Consider the following 12,610-nt stretch of genomic DNA (forward strand, 5'->3'; position numbering starts at 1 on the left):
CATCTAAGATGAAAAGTTACTTTGTATAATATATAGCATAGATAGATAGATTATGAGATTTAGAAAAGAAATAAATATTAGGCGAGAGATTTTTGGAACTTGTAATTCAATTATTTTTTTTTAAATCTATAATTACTTTGTTAGCCAATAATATTATTTTTAAATATTTTTTAAATTACAAAAATTAGCAACTTTGGTTTTTTTTTTTTTTTTTAATCTATAGTTACTTTGTTAGCTAATAGTACTGTTTTTAAATATTTTTAAAATTACAAAAATTAACAATTGTGGTTACGCTTTTTTAATCTATAATGGTTTTTTTTGTGTGTAAAATATATAATTATTTTGTAATGAGATAAGATTTTTTCTTTTTTTAATGTGTAGTTACTTTGTTATGAGATGAGATTTAAAGATAAATAAATAAATAATTGACTAATACGTTTAATAGTTTTGAAAAAATTGATTAAAATTAATATTTTATTTTCATAGCTACTATTATATACCTTTGAAGTAATGCTGTGCACTAACTGTCAATTAACACATATCATGATATTAAAAAAATATTAAAGTAATTTTTTTTAAAAAAAAAAAGTAATATACAAACATAAAATCAATACAAAAAATTTATTAATAATGATTTTGTTTGGATTTTAATCTATCACTTTATAATGAGTGACATGTTTTTTATTATATAAATGACCCTATCATGTCATTTTAGTATAAAAATTATAGCAAAACAATATTAACTAACAAAAAATAATTATAAACAAAAAAATAGATAATGGTTGGTAGAGAGGAGGGAGAAATGACATAAAAAATATAAAATAAAAAAACAAAAAAAAATGATCATAGATAAAAAAAAAAATTAAGAACTAAAAAAAAAAGGGAAGAAGAAGAAAAAATGGTGTACCTAAAAGATAAAAGAGTCTATTTAAATAATACAATAGATTAAACATAAACTAACCCACAAATTGTCTCATAAAAAGAAAGTTAAAAAAAATGATTTTCATTGTTCCATATATGTAATATTTATAGGGCGAGGAAAACATGAATGGTTTGGAAAAAATATAATGCCTCCGTTTGGCAAGAAAAAGTCTAGGCTTTTTTGGCTAAAATAGCCACAAAAAACAAAATAGGCTATTTTAGCCACAAAAAACAAAACATCAAATCCAACCCATAATCATTACAATCCTCTCTCACAAAAAAAGCCAAAAAGCCAAAAAGCCCTTCCCAAACCAGGCTAAAATAGCCCAGGCTAAAATAGCCAAAAAGCCAAAAAGCCAACCCACTTCCCAAACGGAGGCAATATATGATGGCTATGATTTTTGGATAGAAGAAATAATTTGTTAGATAAAGAGTGCACAATAATACTTTTTTTCATCTTTCTTTTTCTAAATTATAAATTATGGAATCATTATAAAAAATAATAAATTATGATATTTTTTAAAACAAATTATCTATTGTAAAGATATGCTTAATTTTATCTGGGAATAAAATTGTGTTTAATTATGGAATAGAGAGAAAATCTAGATATAAGGTTTAATTTTTATCTCATGTTAGGTTTAATTTTATGTTATATAGATTAGGCTAGTTGTGAAAGATATTAATAGAATACATTTTATGGAAGGTGAGAGAGTTTTTTTTTTATTAGATTTATTTTAGGAGAGAGAATATTAAATGAGATTTAAATTATTTTTAAATAAAAACTTGATTTATTTTGAGAAGGAGTGGGAGGTTGATAATTGTGTGCCTTTTTTTTCTTTATTTCTTTTTATCGTCATTATATTTGTATTAAATAATTTTGAAAGTATATATTTATGTCATTGGAAAAATCAATAGATGTTTTAATTTTTTTTTTATAAAAATCAAAAATTCAAAAAGTTAGATTTAAGATTTTGAAGCACCTAAGGCCTCTAAGATGAAAAGTCACTTTTGTATAATATAAAGCATAGATATATAGATTGTGAGATTTATGAAAGAGATAAATATTAGGTGCGAGATTTTTGGAACTTGTAATTCAATTTTATTTTTTTAAATCTATAATTACTTTGTTAGCCAATAATATTATTTTTAAATATTTTAAAATTACAAAAATTAGCAATTTTAGGTTTTTTTTTTTTTAATCTATAGTTACTATGTTAGCCAATAGTACTATTTTTAAATATTTTTAAAATTACAAATTAACAATTGTGGTTTTACTTTTTTTTTAATCTATAATGTTTTTTTTGTTTGTTTGTAAAATATATAATTATTTTGTTATGAGATGAGATTTGTGTTTTTTTTTTAATGTATAATTTTTTTTTTTTAATGTATAGTTACTTTGTTATGAGATGAGATTTAGGAAAGAGAGAAATATTGGGGTGAGAGATTTTAGGAACTTGTAATTCAAAATTTTAGGTGGTTTTTTATTTCTTTTTTAATATATAATTACTTTGTTAGTCAATATAATTATTTTTAAAATCACAAAAATTAGTAATTGTGAAATGAGACTTTGGAGTTCTCACAAGCCTTCTCACTAGAAACTCTATTTTCCTTATATAATACTAGCATATCACCCGTGCTATGCACGGATTGTGTTTACAATCTATCTATCTATACTATATATTAAGCAAAATGGGGTTTTTAAGCCCAAGTCTTGTGGGAGTTCCAATCTCCCAATCTAAATTTCCTGATTTTTTGATTTTAAAAAAAAATCTTAGCATTTATTAACTTCTCCCAACTCTCAAGTCATACCCTTATAATAACACTTTAATGCATTAAGAACAAGCATAAAAAAAAATTCTTTGAAATCCAACACATATGAATTCCTTAAAAACTCCCAACACATATAATTATTATCCCTCATAATAACACTTTAACGCATTAAGAACAAACATAAAAGAAATTTCTTAAAAAATCCAACATATATGATTATTATCAAAATATTAAACTTTAATATAATATAATAATAATAATAATAAAAGATATTTAATTCCTTGAATAGCCCAACACATCTATACTTCTATACTATATATTAAGCAAAATAGAGTTTTTAAACTCCCAACACGTATAATTATCCCATGCATAGCACGGGTGGTAGGCTAGTATGATTATTATCAAAATATTAAATTTTAATATAATATAAAAAAGGAAAAAAAGAAGATATTTAAAAAAAAACATTTAAAAATCACAACCTATCTATCTATCTATAAATCTATTTATCTATCTATCCTATATATTAAGCAAAAGGGGGTTTTTAACCCCCAAGGCCTGTGGGAATTTCAATATATCAATCATAATTTTCTAATTTTTTGTCTTTTTTTTTAAAAAAAAATTAACCTCAACATTTATTAATTTCTCTCAACCCATAAGACTTTTTAACTTCTCTCATCATTACTGCAGTACCTTTTCCAAAACAAATAATTTATATATTAAAAAAAATTTAAAACAAATATAAATATCTATCTCTATCTCTATATCTATATCTATCTATTTATTTATATCTATATCTAACTCACAAATTTTGTGAGAGTTCCAATATAATATTGGGTGTTACTTAGTGATTGGTTCAAAGATTATAATTACACTACGGTTGATAAATGGAGAGAGAGAGAGAGGCTATGGCTATGTGGCTATGTGGCTATGTGGTGTGTATATGTGATGATAAAAAGGGCATTTGCCTTTGGGGATACCTCCTCGGTTAAGCGCCCACGTTCCTTGCTTCTTTTCTCTCTCTCTCTCTCTTAATTTTTTTGATTTTTTTTGGAAAAAAAAAATTAACACTTATTAAATTCTTTTAAGTCTTTTTAACTTCTCCAATACATACACTCTTTTTAACTTTTCACATATTTATTGCAAACAGTGAGTCTCCTTTTTACTTTCTTTTTCTTGACTTCTCATTTCTACATTTTCAACTTCAGTGACCACGTATGCAAACAGTAAGTCTTCTTTTCGTTTTCTCCTTATTGACTTTTCCTTTTATTTACTGTTTTAATATTGTAGTTAGATAGCGTATAAAAATATTTGTGATTTGTCTAGCGAATAAAAAATTATAATTTGATTTTTTAATATGATTGAAATTAGATAAATATAAACCCTCACAAAGAGAAAAATGTGATTATAATTAGTTGAATGATTTTTTTTTTTAATGTGATAGTAGTTAGTTTAATAGTTTTTTTTTTCATTTATTTATTTTATTATGGAAAAAATGTGATGTGATTGTAGTTTATTCAATGACTCTTTTTTTTTAATATAATTGTTGTAGTTAATTCAATGATTTTTTTTAATGTTATTTAATCTTTTTATTTACTATTTTAATTTTATTTTTGATTTTTTAATATAATTGAAACTAGATAAATATAAACCCTCAAAAAGAGAAAAATGTGATTATAATTAGTTGAATGATTCTTCCTTTTTTTTTAATGTGATTGTAGTTAGTTTAATAGTTCTTTTTTTTCATTTATTTATTTTATTATGAAAAAAATGTGATGCGATTGTAATTTGTTCAATGACTATTTTTTTTATTATGATTGTTGTAGTTAGTTCAACGGTTATAAAAATATTTGTGATTTGTCTAGAGAATAAAAAATTATAATTTGATTTTTTAATATGATTGAAATTAGATAAATATAAACCCTCACAAAGAAAAAAAAATGTGATTATAATTAGTTAAATGATTTTTTTTTAATGTGATTGTAGTTAGTTTAATAGTTCTTTTTTTTCCATTTATTTATTTTATTATGAGAAAAATGTGATGTGATTGTAGTTTGTTCAATGACACTTTTTTTTTAATATGATTGTTGTAGTTAGTTCAATGGTTTTTTTTTTAATATTATTTAATCTTTTTATTTACTATTTTAATTTTATTTTTGATTCTTTAATATGATTGAAATTAGATAAATATAAACCCTCACAAAGAGAAAAATGTGATTATAATTACTTGAATGATTCTTTTTTTTTTAATGTGATTGTAGTTAGTTTAATAGTTCTTTTTTTTCATTTATTTATTTTATTATGAAAAAATGTGATGTGATTGTACTTTGTTTAATGGCTCTTTTTTTTAATATGATTGTTGTTGTTAGTTCAATGTTTTTTTTTAATGTTATTGAATCTTTTTATTTACTATTTTAATTTTATTTTTAATATGATTGAAGTTAGATAAATATAAAACACTCACAAAGAAAAAAATGTGATTGTAGTTAGTTCAATGTTTTTTTTTTTAATGTGATTGTAGCTAGTCAATGGTTCTTTTTTTCATTTATTTATTTTTTTTACTATGGAAAAAATGTGATGTGATTGTAATTTGTTCAATGGTTCTTTATTTTAATGTGATTTAATCTTTTATTTACTGTTTTAATGATTTTTTTTTACAATTATTTATGAAAAAAATATTATTATAGTTAGATAGTATAAAAATATTTGTGATTTGATTTGATTTGATTTTTTTTGTTTGATTTTTAAAGTACCAATTATTGTTAATGATTAGATTGCCTTTTGAAAAAAAAATTTATAATTGATTTTTTTAACTTACTGTGTTTTTTGAAAAAAAATTATTGTATTTTTTTAACTATTTTTTTAACTAAAAAAGTGCGCTTATTTCATCTTTTTATCTTTTTTGGGTCACATCAATCAACATCTCCTCTCTACTTTTTCTACACATAATACAAGAAAAGTCAAAAAGTGCACTTATTTAGTCTTCTCAAACTTGGCCTAAAATTTGTGATTTGATTTTTAACTCACTGTATTTTTTGAAAAACAAAATGAATTGTACTCATTAGGGTCACATAATGTACCAATTATTGATGATGATTAGATTATATTTTGACGAAAAAAAAATTATAATTATGATTGGTCTAAAGAATGTCTATACCTTTCAGAAAAAAAAAAAAAATGTAAGTATAACATTTTTACTTTATAACATTTTATAAATACATAATATATGTGTTGTTCATTAATTATAATACTAACTGTCATGTTGACAATGCAGGAATGCTGATGGAAGGCGCACAACAATTTAGATTTTAGTTATTTTTTGTTTTATTTATTCAGTGAATTTCGAACAAATGTAATAAATTCTTATTTTTATTACTTTAATTATGCAATGTCAATATTTTCTTTTAAAATTACATTTATTTTATGCTAACAATTTAAAAATATGTTTGACATAACTATGAATATTTTTTTTTTAAATTTAATCCCGTGCATAGCACGGGTGATATGCTAGTTTTTTTATTATGGAAAAAATGTGATGTGATTGTAGTTTGTTCAATGGTTCTTTTTTTTTTATTGTGATTTAATCTTTTATTTACTGTTTTAATGGTTTTTCTTTACAATTATTTATGAAAAAATATTTGTGATTTGATTTGATTTTTTTCTGATCTAATTTTTAAAGTACCAATTATTGATAATGATTAGATTGCATTTTGAAAAAAAAAATTATAATTGATTTTTTTAACTCACTGTGTTTTTTGAAAAAAAATTATTGTGTTTTTTTAACTATCAATTCACTTAATTTGTGATTTGATTTTTAACTCACTGTGTTTTTTGAAAAATAAAATGGATTGTACTCATTAGGGTCACATAGTATACCAATTATTGATGATGATTAGATTGTATTTTGACTCAAAAAAAATTATAATTGATCTTTTTAACTCACTATGTTTTTTTGAAATAAATTATTGTGTTTTTTAATTATCAATTGACTTAATTTGTGATTGATTTTTTTAATTATTGATGATAATTAGATAGCATTAAAAAATTTGTGATTTGTATGATTGAAGTTATCTCATTTTGTTTATAATTTTATTTTTTAATATGATTGAAGTTAACTTACAAAAAGAAAAATGTGATTGTAGTTTGTTCAATGGCTATAAATAATATTTTTATTTACTATTTTAATGGTTCTTTTTTTCAATTATTATTTTTTTATTATGAGAAAAATATGATTGTAGTTAGATAGCATTAAAAAAATTATGATTTGTATGATTGAAGTTATCTCCTTTTGTTTATAATTTGATTTTTTTAATATGATTGAAGTTAGATAAACATAAACACTCACAAAAAGAAAAATGTGATTGTACTTTGTTCAATGCTTCTAAATAATCTTTTTATTTACTATTTTAATGGTCCTTTTTTGAATTATTTTTTTTATTATGAAAAAAACGTGATTATAGTTAGATAACATTAAAAAAAATGTGATTTGTATGATTGAAGTTATCTCCTTTTGTTTATAATTTAATTTTTTAATATGATTGAAGTTAGATAAACACAAACACTCAAGGGGGTTTTTAACCCCAAGGCCTGTGGGAGTTTCAATATTTCAATATAAATTTTCTAAATTTTTTATTAAAAAAAAAAGCTCAGCATTTATTGATTTGGTCAAAATCTCCTGATCAGCATTTATTAACTTTTTTCAATCCACATGCCTGCATTTATTGATTTGGTCAAAATCTCCTGATCAACATTTAAAATCCTCTCATACAAATAATTATAGATACAATCTGTGTATAGTTATTGTAGTACCCTTTTCAACTTTTCTCATATACTACAGTTAGTGATAAAATTGTTAAATTATTTTTATAAAAAATCTTAAAAAACATAATTTATATATTAAAAAAATCTAAAACAAATATAAATATCTATAATTATCCCGTGCATAGCACGGGTAATAGGCCAGTTATCTATATATGTGAATTGCGATTTTTAAATATATATTTTTTAAATGTCTTCTTTTTTTCCTTTTTTATATTATATTAATGTTTAATATTTTGATAATAATCATATGTGTTGGACTTTTCAAGGAATTAAATGTCTTCTTTTTTTTATTATATTATATTAAAATTTAATATTTTGATAATAATCATATGTGTTGGACTTTTCAATAATTTTTTTTTAATGTTTGTTTTTAATGCATTAAAGTGTTATTATGAGGGATAATAATTATATGTGTTGGGATTTTTCAAGGAATTAATATGTGTTGGATTTCAAAGAATTTTTTTCATGCTTGTACTTAATGCATTAAAGTATTATTATGAGGGTAAGACTTAGGGGTTAGGAGAAGTTAATAAATGTTAAGATTTTTTTTTTAAAATCAAAAAACCAGAAAATTTAAATTGGGAGACTGGAGCTCCCACATACCTTGGGGTTAAAAATCCCTTTTGCTTAATATATAGTATAAATATATAGATAATCATAGAATAGATCAGTATTTAAAATTTAGATATTATGGGATAAATTATTATAATTTTAAATTTAAATTAATGGAATGCTCTCCATATTTAGTGGCCCTCAAATTTGAATTTTAAAATGGATTAGTATATTTTGTGTTTTTATTTTATATATTTGATATATTTTCCATTTGAAAGTCATAAATCTAAAGACATTAAATATTTTTAAACAAAATAAAAAAAAATGAGAAAAAAATAATTATTATTTTTTCTCATAATAAAAAAAATAACTTTTAAAAAAGAACCATTAAAATAGTAAATTAAAAAATTATTTAGAACCATTGAACAAACTATAATCACATTTTTTTTTTGTGAGTGTTTATGTATAACTTATTTCAATCATATTAAAAAAATCAAATTATAAACAAAAAGAGATAACTTTAATCATACAAATCACAATTTTTTTAATGCTATCAAACTATAATCATATTTTTCTCATAATAAAAAAAATAATTGAAAAAAAGAACCATTAAAATAGCAAATAAAAAGATTATTTAGAAGTATTGAACAAACTACAATCACATTTTTCTTTTTGTGAGTGTTTATGTTTATCTAACTTCAATCATATTAAAAAATCAAATTATAAATAAAAGGAGATAACTTCAATCATACAAATCACATTTCTCTCATAATAAAAAAAAATTGAAAAAAAGAACCATTAAAATAGTAAATAAAAAAATTATTTAGAAGTATTGAACAAAGTACAATCACATTTTTCTTTTTGTGAGTGCTTATGTTTATCTAACTTCAATCATATTAAAAAAAATCAAATTATAAACAAAAGGAGATAACTTCAATCATACAAATCACAATTTTTTTAATGCTATCTAACTACAATCATATTTTTCTCATAATTAAAAAAATAATAATTGAAAAAAAGAACTATTAAAATAGTAAATAAAAATATTATTTAGAGCCGTTGAACAAATTACAATCACATTTTTCTTTTTGTGAGCTAACTTCAATCATATTAAAGTGAGTTAAAAATCAAATGACAAATTAAGTGAATTGATAATTAAAAAAACACAATAAATTTTTTTTCAAAAAACACGGTGAGTTAAAAAAATTAATTATAATTATTTTTTTCAAAATATAATCTAATCATTATCAATAATTGGCACCTTAAAAATCAAATCAGAAATAAAATTAAATCAAATCACAAATATTTTTATGCTATCTAACTACAATCATATTTTTTTCATAAATAATGTAAAGAAAAACCATTAAAACAGTAAATAAAAGATTAAATCATATTAAAAAAAAGAACCATTAAACAAACTACGATCACATCACATTTTTTTCATAATAAAATAAATAAATAAATGAAAAAAAGAACCATTAACTAACTACAATCACATTAAAAAAAAATAACCATTGAACTAACTACAATCACATTTTTTTCTTTGTGAGTATTTATGTTTATCTAACTTCAATCATATTAAAAATAAAATTAAAAGGAAAAATTGGTCTAGGGTCCCTCTCCCACTTTTCATAATGGAAGAGATCCACAATATTATGTTATGATGTCTAAGGTCCCTCAACTCCCACACCCATATATCACAGAGAAATTTGACTGAAATCAAACCTCAACTTCCCACTTTTCTCTCTCTCTCTAGAATACATACACAAATATATATATAGCTTCAATAGCGGTGATACAGAAAGGATTTGTCAAAACTTCCTCCATGCACTCAGCAACCGAGATTGGCCCACCACAAAACTAAGCATATACCACTGCCAATCATGACTTCAACTTCCCAGCTTATTCAAAATAAAAAAATAAATATATAAGTTGCAACAAGAAACTATTTAAACATTTTGGGACATTTTATGGAAATTGAATTGGCCATTCTCTTTTCTTAAAATTTCTATAAACAAAGACGTGCTTATTAAAATCTAAAGCAAAACACTCGCTTTCATGGACACACATACACATATATTTCCGCAAACACTGAATCGACATTACGACAGCAACAGCAAATCCAAAACCAGACGAGGACAAAGTGGAAGCAAGGTTAAAAATATATATATATATATATATATATAATTGTAGACCTTGATGATGCCTTTGAGGTGCTTAACAAGTTCAGAATCCGAAGAAGGCTCGTGAGAATGCTCTGAATCAATTGCTTTGGAAATCAGAGAATTTCTCTGGACCAATTGTCACGACCCAAACCCGGCCCTATGGGTTTAGCACCGTAACCGGCCAGTAATCCGAGATTACCGAAGGCCTGCTTAACAGAAATACAGTAAAACAGAGTACAGGGCCTGGCGGAAGCCAATACAGTAATTAAACAATGTCCAATGAGCTGTGACAGTCTGTATGCAAAAAGACTTTTCATACATTATACAAAAACAGTACAGAACAGTATACACAATATTCACATCCATTTAACTAGGGACTCAACCCCACATAACGGTACAGAAAACATTCCGTCTGTACAACACAGTATACAAAATTAACAGTCACACAGTACAGGGACCTACTCCCTGTATAACAGTACAGTAAACGGTCAGTCTATACAAAACAGTGAAACAGTACAAAAAAGGGGGGGGAAATTCTAAAACACCCCTAAGCCTTAACAGTAGGCTCGGAACCTCGCAGTGAGGCACAAAGGCTGGCTTGACAAAACTGGAGTAACCCTGACGCCTCTAGCTGCGGTCTGGTGCCTGTACACCTACATATATATATGAGCAGTGAGCTAAAGCCCAGTGAATAACACAATATGTAAAGAGGTTAAGAATGAATGTCCTTACAGTATGAAAACAGTTCATTTCAATCAGTCATTCAATTGTTCAGTACAGTAAACAGTCATATGTGGTACATCCATTAGCATAACAGTAACAGTAGGTCTTAAAAGACCGAACAGTAATGATGGCCATCAGTCAGTAAACAGTAGTGGTTCCACGAGGGAACCGACAGAGATCTCTGTAACAGTAACAGTAACAGTAAACCGTAGATACTAAGGATGCCACAGTACAGTTCAGAAATAAAGGACATACATTCATTCAGTAAATAATACCAGTTCAGTAAACAGTTCAGTTCAGTATTCAGAAGATAATCATTTGTGAACATATCTTTACACAATCGTTACTCACAGAGTTCTGGGCTACAGTATGCTAGAGCGTGTCTCCCTAGTCGCCAACCCTACACAGTTAACAGATTGAACACACACTAAGCTACACAGTTGGGAAATCTCATAACTTAATCCCTAATTTGCCTTGGTGTGTTCTACAATGATATCTTCATCAAGATGCCTTAAACTAGGCCTAAGAATGCCTAGGATGGGATGAGGATGCAAAAACACACTTAGAAAACATTTCGTAAAGTTTGCTGAAAATAGGAGCCTCGCTCGAGCGAGACTTTCTACGCTCGAGCGTAAGTCCAAAATCAAAGGCTTCGCTCGAGCGAGTAATCCTTCGCTCGAGCGGTCTGCAAAACAGTAAAAGTACTGGATGCTGAAATTTTACGCGCGATGGTCGCTCGATGGTCGCTCGAGCGGAGCCCTGGACAAAGGTGCTCGCTCGAGCGGGGAATCCTTCGCTCGAGCGAGGAAGCCAAATCTGGAATTTCCAGATTTGCCTCCCAAGCTCAAACCAAGCATTCAACCACTCCAAACTCGACCTCTTGGGCCCAAATTCTGGAAAACATCATTAAATTCAATGTATAACAAGTTTCAAAGCTCAATTTATGAATTCAAGCCCCAAAGGTGAGTCAATTAAAACCACATTCAAACCCATTTTCAAGAACAACATTCAAACATGTCATGCATGAGTTTTAAACCAAATTGAAGCTCCAAAGCTTGCTCAAATGAGCTCATTTCTTTCCAAAACCAGATGAAAACATGGTCTATAACAACAATATGAGCATGCATGTACTAATGTCCATGTAATTAACCTCAAAATGCAATAATACTAACATGCATGCAAGAGATGAGCTTCAATCCACCATTAATGAACCAAATCATGGCTTAGCTCTACAAATGAGGCATGAATCATGCAAGGATGAACTCAAGAACAGCAACAAGAAGATGAATGTCCTACCTTAGTCTTGTATTCAAGGTCTAGGAGCTCAAAGTAGCAATCACACCTCAATTCTCAAACAATGCCAAGCAAGATCAAGCAAATCTCTCAAGAACAACTCAACTCTCTCTCACTCTCTAGCTTGGGTCGGTTGAGGCAAGAAGAGGAGAAGAAAATGTTTGGTTTGATCACATACGTGGAGTGTTCAAAGACTCAAGTGTGTGTATATGAGATAGTGGCAAAATGGTAAATATGGCAAACTCTTTAATTGGCTTATTTTAATCTAATTTAGTCATACCTAATCAATTTTCAGATACTTATACCATAAAATCACATTAAATATGAGGGTCACGTAACATCAATCGGTTTCAGATTCGGCCGCCGAT

The sequence above is a fragment of the Camellia sinensis genome, chromosome 13 (genome assembly GCF_055761805.1).
Source record: "Camellia sinensis isolate YWXY chromosome 13, ASM5576180v1, whole genome shotgun sequence".
Lineage (NCBI taxonomy): Eukaryota > Viridiplantae > Streptophyta > Magnoliopsida > Ericales > Theaceae > Camellia > Camellia sinensis.